Here is a 10,263-nt window from a genome sequence, read left to right on the forward strand (position 1 = left end):
AAGTCACGCAGGAGGTTTTAGCAAGAATTGATTTAGCTTTGCTCATCTCCTGAAATAGTCTCTTCTTTCATTTTTCTTTTTTATGATACATTACTCTTTTGCAAATAAAACATCATTCCCAAATTATCAGGAAGGGATTAGCTTGCTGATTAACGAGCTGACACTACTCACAAGAGTAGTTTTCAAGTGCTTCATTTGGGAAAAAAAAAAAAAAGGAAAAAGGACAATATTGAAATTTTAGAAGATTTATTAAACTAGAAGAGATGTTTCAAATGCTTTGCAACTCCTCCTTTACATATTCAGGATTCAAGTGAGCTTCTGACTTTGCCACCTGTGTGCTGGGAGTAGAGTAGAGAGAGAGGGAAAATGCAATGCTCAGAACACAAAAGAAATCTTTTAATGTGAAGATTAAAGGCTTCATTTTGGGGACATAGGACTCCTGATGGTACAAATCACAATAACTCCCTTAAATAAATCTGACCCTTTTCTTTCACTGATCCATTTTGCTCCATGATACCCTCTGACTAGTTCTGGAACAGTCAAGCTGTGTTCATGTCAGCATTCTTCCTTGATGGATTTTCCATTCATATAACAATCTCTTCACGCAAAAAATCTGCTTTTGTGCTGCTGCTGGGGGGTATGTTTTCTTCACATAGCTCAGGCTCTCCCAGTCTATGCTATTGGTTCTTTTTGTTTATTTTTAAGCTGGTAGGCTGGCATAGCTAATAATGCCAGAATTGCATATAAAAGAAATCCATGAATAATGGAGTGAGCTATTGGTTCTGGCTACATGAAACAAAGGTCTGAAAACACAAAGTTACAATGGAAATTCCGCATTGCAGAACTCTCCACATTTTTTTCAGATGAAATGCGATATCGAAGGAGACATGGCCTAACATGCAGGTCGTGTAACAGGGCAAATACCACACTGCACAAAGGGAGACAAGAACACAGACCAAGTGAGTGCTAGTGGAAACCATTCTTATATGAAAACTATTCCTTGTTTCTGTACGTAGAAGCAGATTTGTGTTAGGACAGTGTGTAAACAGTGTTTTCTACCCAAGACAATTTTAGGACTTCAATGTCACTGCCTAAACAGCCAGGGTTTTTTAAGTAGAAATGTTGCCTGTCTATATTACTCCATTTGCCTGTGCACATTTGATTTCTTACATGTAATGTGTTTTTTTTTGTATTTGGCTGAATTTCACTTGTTGCTTCTCCTATCTGTGAGTTTGATCAGTGACACTGGTCTGACAACAAATGGAGCTCAGTCAGCAAATGAGCAAGTGATTAACAAGCTCTGAGTAAGGACATGATGAATTGTACTACGTCAAGAATTTATAATACCACCCATGAGATCTGAGAGTGAGCAAAGGAGCTGAGTGATCACATTTAGGCTCATCAGCTGTGTTGCCAGTAACCCAAGAGAACACAGAGGATGTTGTAGCTTCCACTTGCCAATTCCCTTTCCTTTGCAAAACCATAAAAATACACTTGTGGCTCTTGGTCTATGAGGAAAACGTAGCTATTTAGCCCATGCAAAGAAATATCACTTTAACTAAGTGCTACGATGGCTGCAATTTCTGTATGACTATTTATTTAATGCATGAATAAAGCAAGCTAAATATATAACCCATGTTCACCAGTCACTTTTCTAACTTAAGGTATAATTTCATAACTGTTCTCTCCCCAATTGCCTTGATTGTGATAGAACCCCTCAGATCCTTCAATAACAGAGCAATTAGTCAAATAGAGTTTGTACAGTTATACACAGGCTCACACAAAAATTGTGTCCATGGCTTGGAAGAGCAGGAGCAACACACAGAGCATGCCAAACACCACGATACCTGGTAGGGAAATGCAGCACTGTTTATGGGAACAGAAACAGAGATTTCCACTTCTCTCTTGATTCCAGGTTTTGCTTAGCCAAATGCAAACTCAGGTATAATTAACAGGAGTCTGAAATCTGTATGCTAAGCTTTAAATTTGCATAAAGGCTAGACATAGACATGAGCCCTGCAAAGAAAATGGGGTCAAATTTAGTCACCATTTAAGTTAGTGACGAAACTCTCAGATTCCTGTAAATCACATTTGCTTGCCTGAACTTTACTACTTTATCCCAGTCATCTGACTGAGGACAAAGTGAACAGAATGTCAATACCTTGTTTTATAACCAGACAAATTTTGGCTGCCATAGCAGCTACTTTTTTACCTGACCGTCAAGCACAGGGCAGATATAGAGTCAGCAGACTGAGGGGAACTGACCTGTGTCTTATCCCTGTCCCCATAGATGAGCGGACTCAGTGACCAGGCATGATTCAGCTCACAACCTTCCTGTCCCTTTCTTTACACTCTATATGTGCTGGTTTTGGCTAGGGTAGAGTTAATTTTCCTCATGGTAGCTAATGTGGGGTTATGTTTTGGATTTGTACTGGAAACAGTGTTGAAAACACAGGGATGCTTTTGCTATTGCTGAGCAGTGCTTACACAATGTCAAGGCCTTTTCTGCTTCTCACTCCATCCCACCAGCGAGCAGGCTGAGGGTGCACAAGAATTGGGAGGAGACAGAGCTGGGAAAGTTGATCCCAACTGACCAAAGGGATATTCCATACCATATGACATCATACTCAGCAATAAAACTAGGCAGAAGGTTGGTGGTGGGGCTGCTGCTTGGAGAATGGCTGGGCATCAATCGGTTGGTGGTGAGCAATTGTTTTCATTTGCGTCACTTGTCTTTCTCAGGTTTTATCTCTCTATCTTTGTTATTTTCCATTATTATTATTATTATTATTATTATTATTATTATTATTATTATTATTATTATTATTTATTAATCTGTTCTTATCTCAAGCCATGAGTTTTCTCACTTTTATCCTTCTAATTCTCTTCCCCTCTATCCTGCTGTGGGGGGAGTGCGCGAGTGGTGGTGTGGTGCTTAGTCGTTGGCTGGGGTTAAACCACGACACTATATTCAACAAAATACGGGCTAGACAGCAAAGCTAGAGTGGATTTGAAATTGGGCTGTACAAGTTCACCCATCGTTAATAAACCACCTGAAAGGGTGGCATTTCTCCTCAACACTTGACTATACATTTATTCAGAAAATAAATTCACTAATCTCTAAAAGGCCAGTTAGAAAAAATTGTCCTTTTAGAAAGCATATCTCATACTGAACGCTCATTATGTAGCAGTTTGTACTCAGGAACCTCGCTTTTATGTGGCTGCCTAGACTGTGAGCACCTTTAAATGGATCATGTGGATATCTTTTCACAAAAGATTGAACTGAAACACTAGTGAGGAGATTTTGAATAACTGGATGTTGAAACTACTACTGTGACCATGTGAGGCTGCTGCCTTCCTTGAGCTCTCATCAGAGAGAGATGTAAAACATCCAGAGGATTTTCTCACATGTGCTGAAACATTAGCAGTGTGAGACCAATATCACATATTTCCTTGTTCTACCCTTTCCCTTGGCATCTGATTTTGACCACCACCAGAGACAAGATACAGATCCAAGACGGAACTTGTGCCTGACTCATTAGTACAGCCATTTTCATGTTCTGAAAATACATTGTCTCCCATTTTTTATGACAGCTGGGTGGCTGCCACTAACAAGCAGTTGCTTCTGAGAATTATTTCTCCACACATTCTTAAAAATAGAAAAAGCAAAGTATGTGTTGCCAGAGTTTCTCTGGTTTTAATTTCAGATATTTAGATTTCAGGGCAATGCTGAAGCTTAGTGAACAAGAAAAGGCACATCTGCAATATACTATAGCACATTTTTTGTCCCACTGGCAGTTCATTTTCTTCCATGATGCCTTTTACATTCTAGTCAGTGCTGTGAACAAATAGGAAAAGGATATCAAGTTATGTACTGGATGTGACTTGGAAAGCAGAGTCAAATCTCACAACCAAGGAAGGGCAAATGGTAAGGTGATAAGGAACAATTTTCTCAGGACTTTGTGTGTCCTGTGCTGAACCATGATTTCTTCCAGACCAGTCCCTCCTCTGGTCTCACACATCCATTTATTCCATCTGATTTACCTCCCCCTTTTCGCATCTTACCTTGTCTCTTCACTTTGCACTAAATTCAGGTTTGTGTGACGTATTACATCAGCTGATTCCTTTTTTGTATTCCACCTGAACGGAGAGGCCAACACTGAGCTCAAAGAGGGCTAAAGGAGACGTGCTGCTGTGTTTTCAGCTACTTGTGGTGACACAGTATCAGAGCTTACTACAGCAGGAGGGCAAGAGACCCTTGTTGCTTAGTGGAGGACAGGAGCTAAATAATTTCCCAAGTTAATTAAACTCCTCCCTATTCCACCACCCCCCAAAAAAGACAAAATTCAGGAATAATACAGAACATCCATATAGAGTGCTCAAAGATTTCCTGGCCCTCATCCTAGCACAGTCTCAATAATTTAGTTAGTGAAGTTTTGGACACAATGAAATTGGTTGATTCCTTAGGCAGAAGATTCATAAATATGATTAATAATAATTAATGCTTGTAAAGCTTTTTACAAAAAGATAGTTGCTATAGAAACATTAAGCTGTTTATAGATACAACCATTATTGCAGCTTATTTAATTTAAAGCAGCGAAAATAAGAAAATCCATATGTGGCAGAGGTGAATAACAGAAGTGTGTGTTTTTTTATAAAACAGAAACTTGGGAATATTTCTTTTACTTATTAAGTTGCAGATAAAAGGCTACCTTCATCAATGAATTATTTCAGTCTCATACAGCTATCATATCAACTTGGATTTGCAGCAGAATAAGGCTGGAGCAACACAGAAGCGAATCACATCCATAATTCTTACAGTTCCTTAGGGAAACGTGACTGCATTTCAGTGTTCTGTTTGCATCTGTGAACGAGGTGAAGCCATTAGCAAAGCACAGGTGCCAGGGAGTATTAAGTGCTTGGCTGGTCAATATTTCTATCTACCAGCCTGTTCACAGATCTTTTTGTTTGTAAAATCCATTCTGAAGAGCTTCAGAAGTGGTTTATATATTTACGTTCAGAAAGTGGTTTGCACTTTTCAGTACAGCAACATCTGAAAACTAAAATACATATGGATGGGTACTTCATTCCTTTCTTTGCCTCCATACTTGAAACAAGTGTGACACACGAGCAGAAAATAAACTTAAAGCCTCTTCCTGGTGGAGCCGAGCTTCCTAGGGGCTGTTGACTATGGGGAATGCTGAATCTTCAGGTGACCATCTGGTTAGCCACAATTATAGACATTACATTGAAAGAAGTGAAATGCATCAAAAACTTCTATTTCCCCTACTACTATTTCTAGTTTGCTCACAGTAGAAGAAATTGAGTCTTAGTAAAACTCTTAGGTTATCCAGAATTCTAATGTATAATTTTGTTTTCCCTATTTTATTTTGCTCTTAATGTTTGTTTTCAATTCACAAAAAAAGTTTTCCTTTCAAGATATCTAAACCTATCTCAAGGTCATCTCTTAACAGTGTTACCACAATTCACAGAGCCTTTGGAAAGACTTCTTTCTGGGCTGAACAAATCATAATTTGTCATCTCAAGTTTTTAGAGCCATCTGTTTGAAGAAGGCATTAAATTTACACTATTTTTATCCAGCAACTACAGCATCTATTTTTATTTTGGTTATGTTTTACAGGAGGTCTTTTGTTAGGTTTTTCAAAGTCTTCTCAAGAGGTTTAAGCTTTGAATGACTTTTTATTTTTAGCTCTCTGAGTTGCTACCTGTTATCATATTTACTTGCATTTATCTATTACAGAGTAACTCAATGTGTTCAAACTGTCAGGTTTCCTGGCATCTTATAGATGACCTGTTTCCCATTTGATCCATATTTATGACTGTATTTACATGTAATGTTTGAAATGAAAATTTAGAATGCAAAATTATATTTTACATTCAGATTCTCTTCTGTCTGCCAGAGCACTAACAAATGCAATGACGTACCGGTATGTCATTCAGTGTGTATCAGTTTGGTTTGGCCCTATGAATACACTAAGAAAAAGGGAATGTACATATACTTTCTGTAAAATAGGGGGCAGAACTTTGTTTTTTCATGATATAAACATAGGAAGGGACAATTTCTTTCAAAGAAACAGATGTCTGGACCCAACAGGAGAGCTGGATTGGTCTGTTAGATAGCAGGGGAAGGATTTTGACAACCTTCCCTGAAGAAAAGGAGGAAAAAAGGTAACAGTAAAACAAAGTAAATAAATCCCAAATTAATTTGGGCAGGTGTTGCAAGGATTAAGCCTGAAGTATATGAAATACATTACTTACAAGTACTTCCTTCTACGCCTTCCGTATTTTACTGTGACTGGACAAGAACTGTCATAAGGCTCATAACATGGCAAGAATGCTACAGAGCGCTGGACCTGAAAAGTAGAAAACAGGTAAATATACAAACTCTTGAACTCCTAGTGCATACCAGGTTTCTTAATCAAAATCACAGATAAAAATATATGGAACAAAGCAATCAGTAAATTAACATGTATTGGGGTAGCTGTATGTAATGGCTTAGTGAAAACTCCAGTGCCAATAAAGTCAATAGCAGTTGTGACATTGATTTCATAGGGACCAATAGCTCATCTTCAAGTGAACATATTTTAGACAGTATTTTTCAATGAAAATGTATGAATTTAAATTAAATCTTCTGATTTAAATTTAAAGTCAATCAAAACAGGCCTACAGTTGGACTAAATAATTCAGATTTCAATTTCAACATTTTTTTTTCCTGTACATTTACAAATGTACAAAGGGTGATATAAATGGTGTAAAGGTCGATGGCCTGGGCTTTTACTCATTAAATAATAGATATGAGTTCTTTTACTAGGTTGCTAGTCTTAAATCACGTCTAAATGAAGCAATTATTTTTGGTTAGGCTAAACGTGAAATTAAACAGAAAGAGATCCTCACAAGAGCTGGGCTGGGCGGTCCTTTCATTTTTCAGGGCAGTGGCTAATTTCCTGGTAAAGAAATTGTCTTAGCAGAGTGACCTTGCAATAGTTCAGTTTGAAGTTCTGGAGACGAGCTCGAACCCATGCTTGCTGAGGAGTGTAAAGACACGGCCACTCACCTGGCATGGGAAAAGCCTACTGCAGATCCAAAGAGTAAGAGAACCTTTCTTCTACTGTGGTCCAGTGCTCCACTGGACTCTATTTCTTGACCAGTAATTATGTTTACTATTCCAGGACATTCTAGTATATATGTATACAGGATCCTGTTCGTCAGCAAGGATGTGGGTTTCGACCTGAATCCTACACACCATGCAAAGCCTGCCAGGACAAATCATGGCCAGTGACCATCATGTGGTGAATCTCTTGATGGAGGCTAACTTAGAAATGTTTGGCTGAAAATAGTCCAGCTGGTGAACAGTACTTCTTGATGGGTTTGCCCCTTAGAGCAAGCAGCTCAAAACGTGTCCAATGACTCCTCTGCAAATGAGAGCTGATATTCAGTGTTCTGGATTTCATCCTTCTCAAGTTTAAGCGTCAAAGTTAAACTTGTGTTTCAGTATTTTCTGAATTCAGGATATTTTTTGTTTGTTTGTTTGTCCGTGGGAAATAAAAGGTTTCTGCTTGTCTGGACATTAATTTGCAGCTAGTATGTCATTAATACTAATAATTACTTCTTTGTAATTACTAAGTAATAAGAAATGACCTATATGAAGATGGCTGGACCAATACTTTAAAAAGAGTTTCAGAGCTGAAAAAAGACCTGGTTTATTTCTTGAAAAATGAATTAGAGTCCCTGGGTGTTATGTTCTATATTCAGCCAACAGCCATAGTTTGGTTGTATAATACATATTTATGTGAGTAGTACAAATCCAATAAACTCTTCTCTTCCTTCTTATTATTAGGCACCACTTTATCACCTGTTTTAATCAAAGCTCTCCCAACATAGAGAGAAGCAGCTCTTTTATTTTGTCTAAGCTTGTTTTATTTTCCAATAAAGAGAAAGTTGCTGTTTTCTTTTTTGTTGTTGTTGTTAAAGGTTGATTTTTTTGTGGTTTTCTGGTTTTAATTTGCCAGTGCAGTGTTGTATGTCAAACAGTCTTGATAGCCAACTCTTGTTTATCATCTTAATGAAATGCTTAATGTTTAAAATTCCATGGGAAAAAAATAAAACCAAAACCAAAACCAATTGCTTTTAGTTATTTTGGTGATTACTATTAAGTTTTTTAAAAAAAAAAAATGCATGCAAAGTATTATTTGTAAACACATTGTCTCAAGAAAACAGAATAAAAAGATCTTGAATATGACTTTGTTACAGAATACTGCGACAAGACAAATTTTACACTTGTTCTTTTGTTTTCTGCAGTTCTTTGACTCCATGCAAAATCATTCCTCTGCTGTTTAAGATGAAAGAGTGGAGTTGATTCAGATGCCCATGCAGCAGTGCCTAATGTCACCTCAGATGACACCCTGCCTGACACCCAGGCAGTGGCAGCCAGAGTCCAGGTTGGATTGATAAAGGGCTCTCAAATATCATTAGACATCCACGTGTAGACAACTGCAATATCTCTACTTCAGGGTGAGGCAAATACTTTCCTAAGTTCCTTTGTATTGATTTAAAACTCCATTGACTCTAACAGCTGCTTACATACCTAACTTGCGTTTAAACTCAGATGTCCCTCTGGAGTTAAAACTCTGGAGCCAAGTCTTGCTCAAAAATTCCAAAGAAGGAATGAGACTAGATAATACTCTAAAGGTAAAAGAAGGTAGGAACAGTCTTCTATGTTTACCTACACTTATGTAGGATAAGGTTGAGATCAGCAGTAAATCTCCAAGGTGCCATCACGGACCATTGTACACCAATGAATAATTGCAACAGATTAATGCATTCCTTAGCTGGGTTAGTATTTCCTTATTCGAATGAGAAAAAGAGAGAAAATGATGCAAGTCTGCTCAACTGTTGCCAATAAATATACACATCCTGTATTGTCTACCTTGATATAATTTGCCATTCACAAGAATAGAAACAAATTAAAAGTCTACAGTTTGAACGCAAAAGAAAAAAAAATAAAAGCCACTCCAAAGTCTCACCTAAATTATTATTCTGTTCATGTGGTGGGTTGACTCTGGCTGGATGCCAGGTGCCCGCCAAAGCTGCTCTATCACTCCACTCCTCAGCTGGACAGGGGAGAGAAAATATAGCAGAAGGCACACAGGTCAAGATAAGGACAGGGAGAGATCACTCACAAAATACCGTCATGGGTAAAACAGACTCGACTTGGAAATATTAGTTCAATTTATTACCAATCAAATCAGAGTAGGATAACGAGAAATACAGCCAAATCTTAAAAACACCTTCCTCCCACTCCTCCCTTCTTCCAGGGCTCAATTTCTCTCCTGATTCCTCTACTCCTCTCCGGCAGTGGCGCAGGGGGATGGGAATGGGAGTTGTGGTCGTTTCATCGCACGTCGTTTTTGCCACTCCTTCCTCCTCAGGGGCAGGACTCCTCACACTCTTCCCCTGCTCCAGCATGGGGTTCTTCCCACAGGACACAGTCCTGCATGAATTTCTCCAAAGTGAGTCCTTCCCATGGGCTGCAGTTCTTCAGGAACTCCTCCAATGTGGGTCCCTTCTACAGGGTGCAGCCCCTCAGGAACAGACTATTCCAGCACAGGTCCCCACAGGGTCACAAGTCCTGCCAGCAAACTTGCTCCAGGGTGGACTTCTCTCTCCACAGGTCCTGCTAGGAGCCTGCTTTGGCACTGACTTCCCACAGGGTCACAGTTGCCTTCCACCTGCTCTGGCATGGGGTCCTCCATAGGCTACAGAGGCACAGTCTGTCTCACCACAGTCTTCACCACGCTGTCTGTTATGGTTTGAAGTGGGGGGGAGGTCCGGGTGGCAGAAGCTGCCCATCACACCGAACTCCCGTCCCCCTTGGGGCTTGAGCCAATCGGCACCTCTGCGAATTGCCCTATTTATGTCGGACAAAGGAACCGGAAAGGTGTGTGCCTTTGCCCAGGAGCAAGGAGAAGGGAGAGGGGGGCACGGCCCCCGCTCCCGGCTCCCGCCCGGGCCGGCGGCCCGGGCCGGGCCCGATGCCCGCCCCGTCGAGGATGGCGGCGGCGGAGCCCCTTGGGGAACTCGGGGAGAGCCCCGCTCCTGGGGCACCCACCGGGCCGAGTTCACCCAGAAAGGACTGAAATCTAAGAGAAACGGCCACACAGATAAGAGGTCAGTGAAGATGGAACGGAACAACGTGTGCCGCGGCTGAGTCCCCCTTGCGAGCGGCCCCTTGTAACAAGTCCT

The sequence above is a fragment of the Tauraco erythrolophus genome, chromosome 5 (genome assembly GCF_009769465.1).
Source record: "Tauraco erythrolophus isolate bTauEry1 chromosome 5, bTauEry1.pri, whole genome shotgun sequence".
Taxonomy (NCBI): domain Eukaryota; kingdom Metazoa; phylum Chordata; class Aves; order Musophagiformes; family Musophagidae; genus Tauraco; species Tauraco erythrolophus.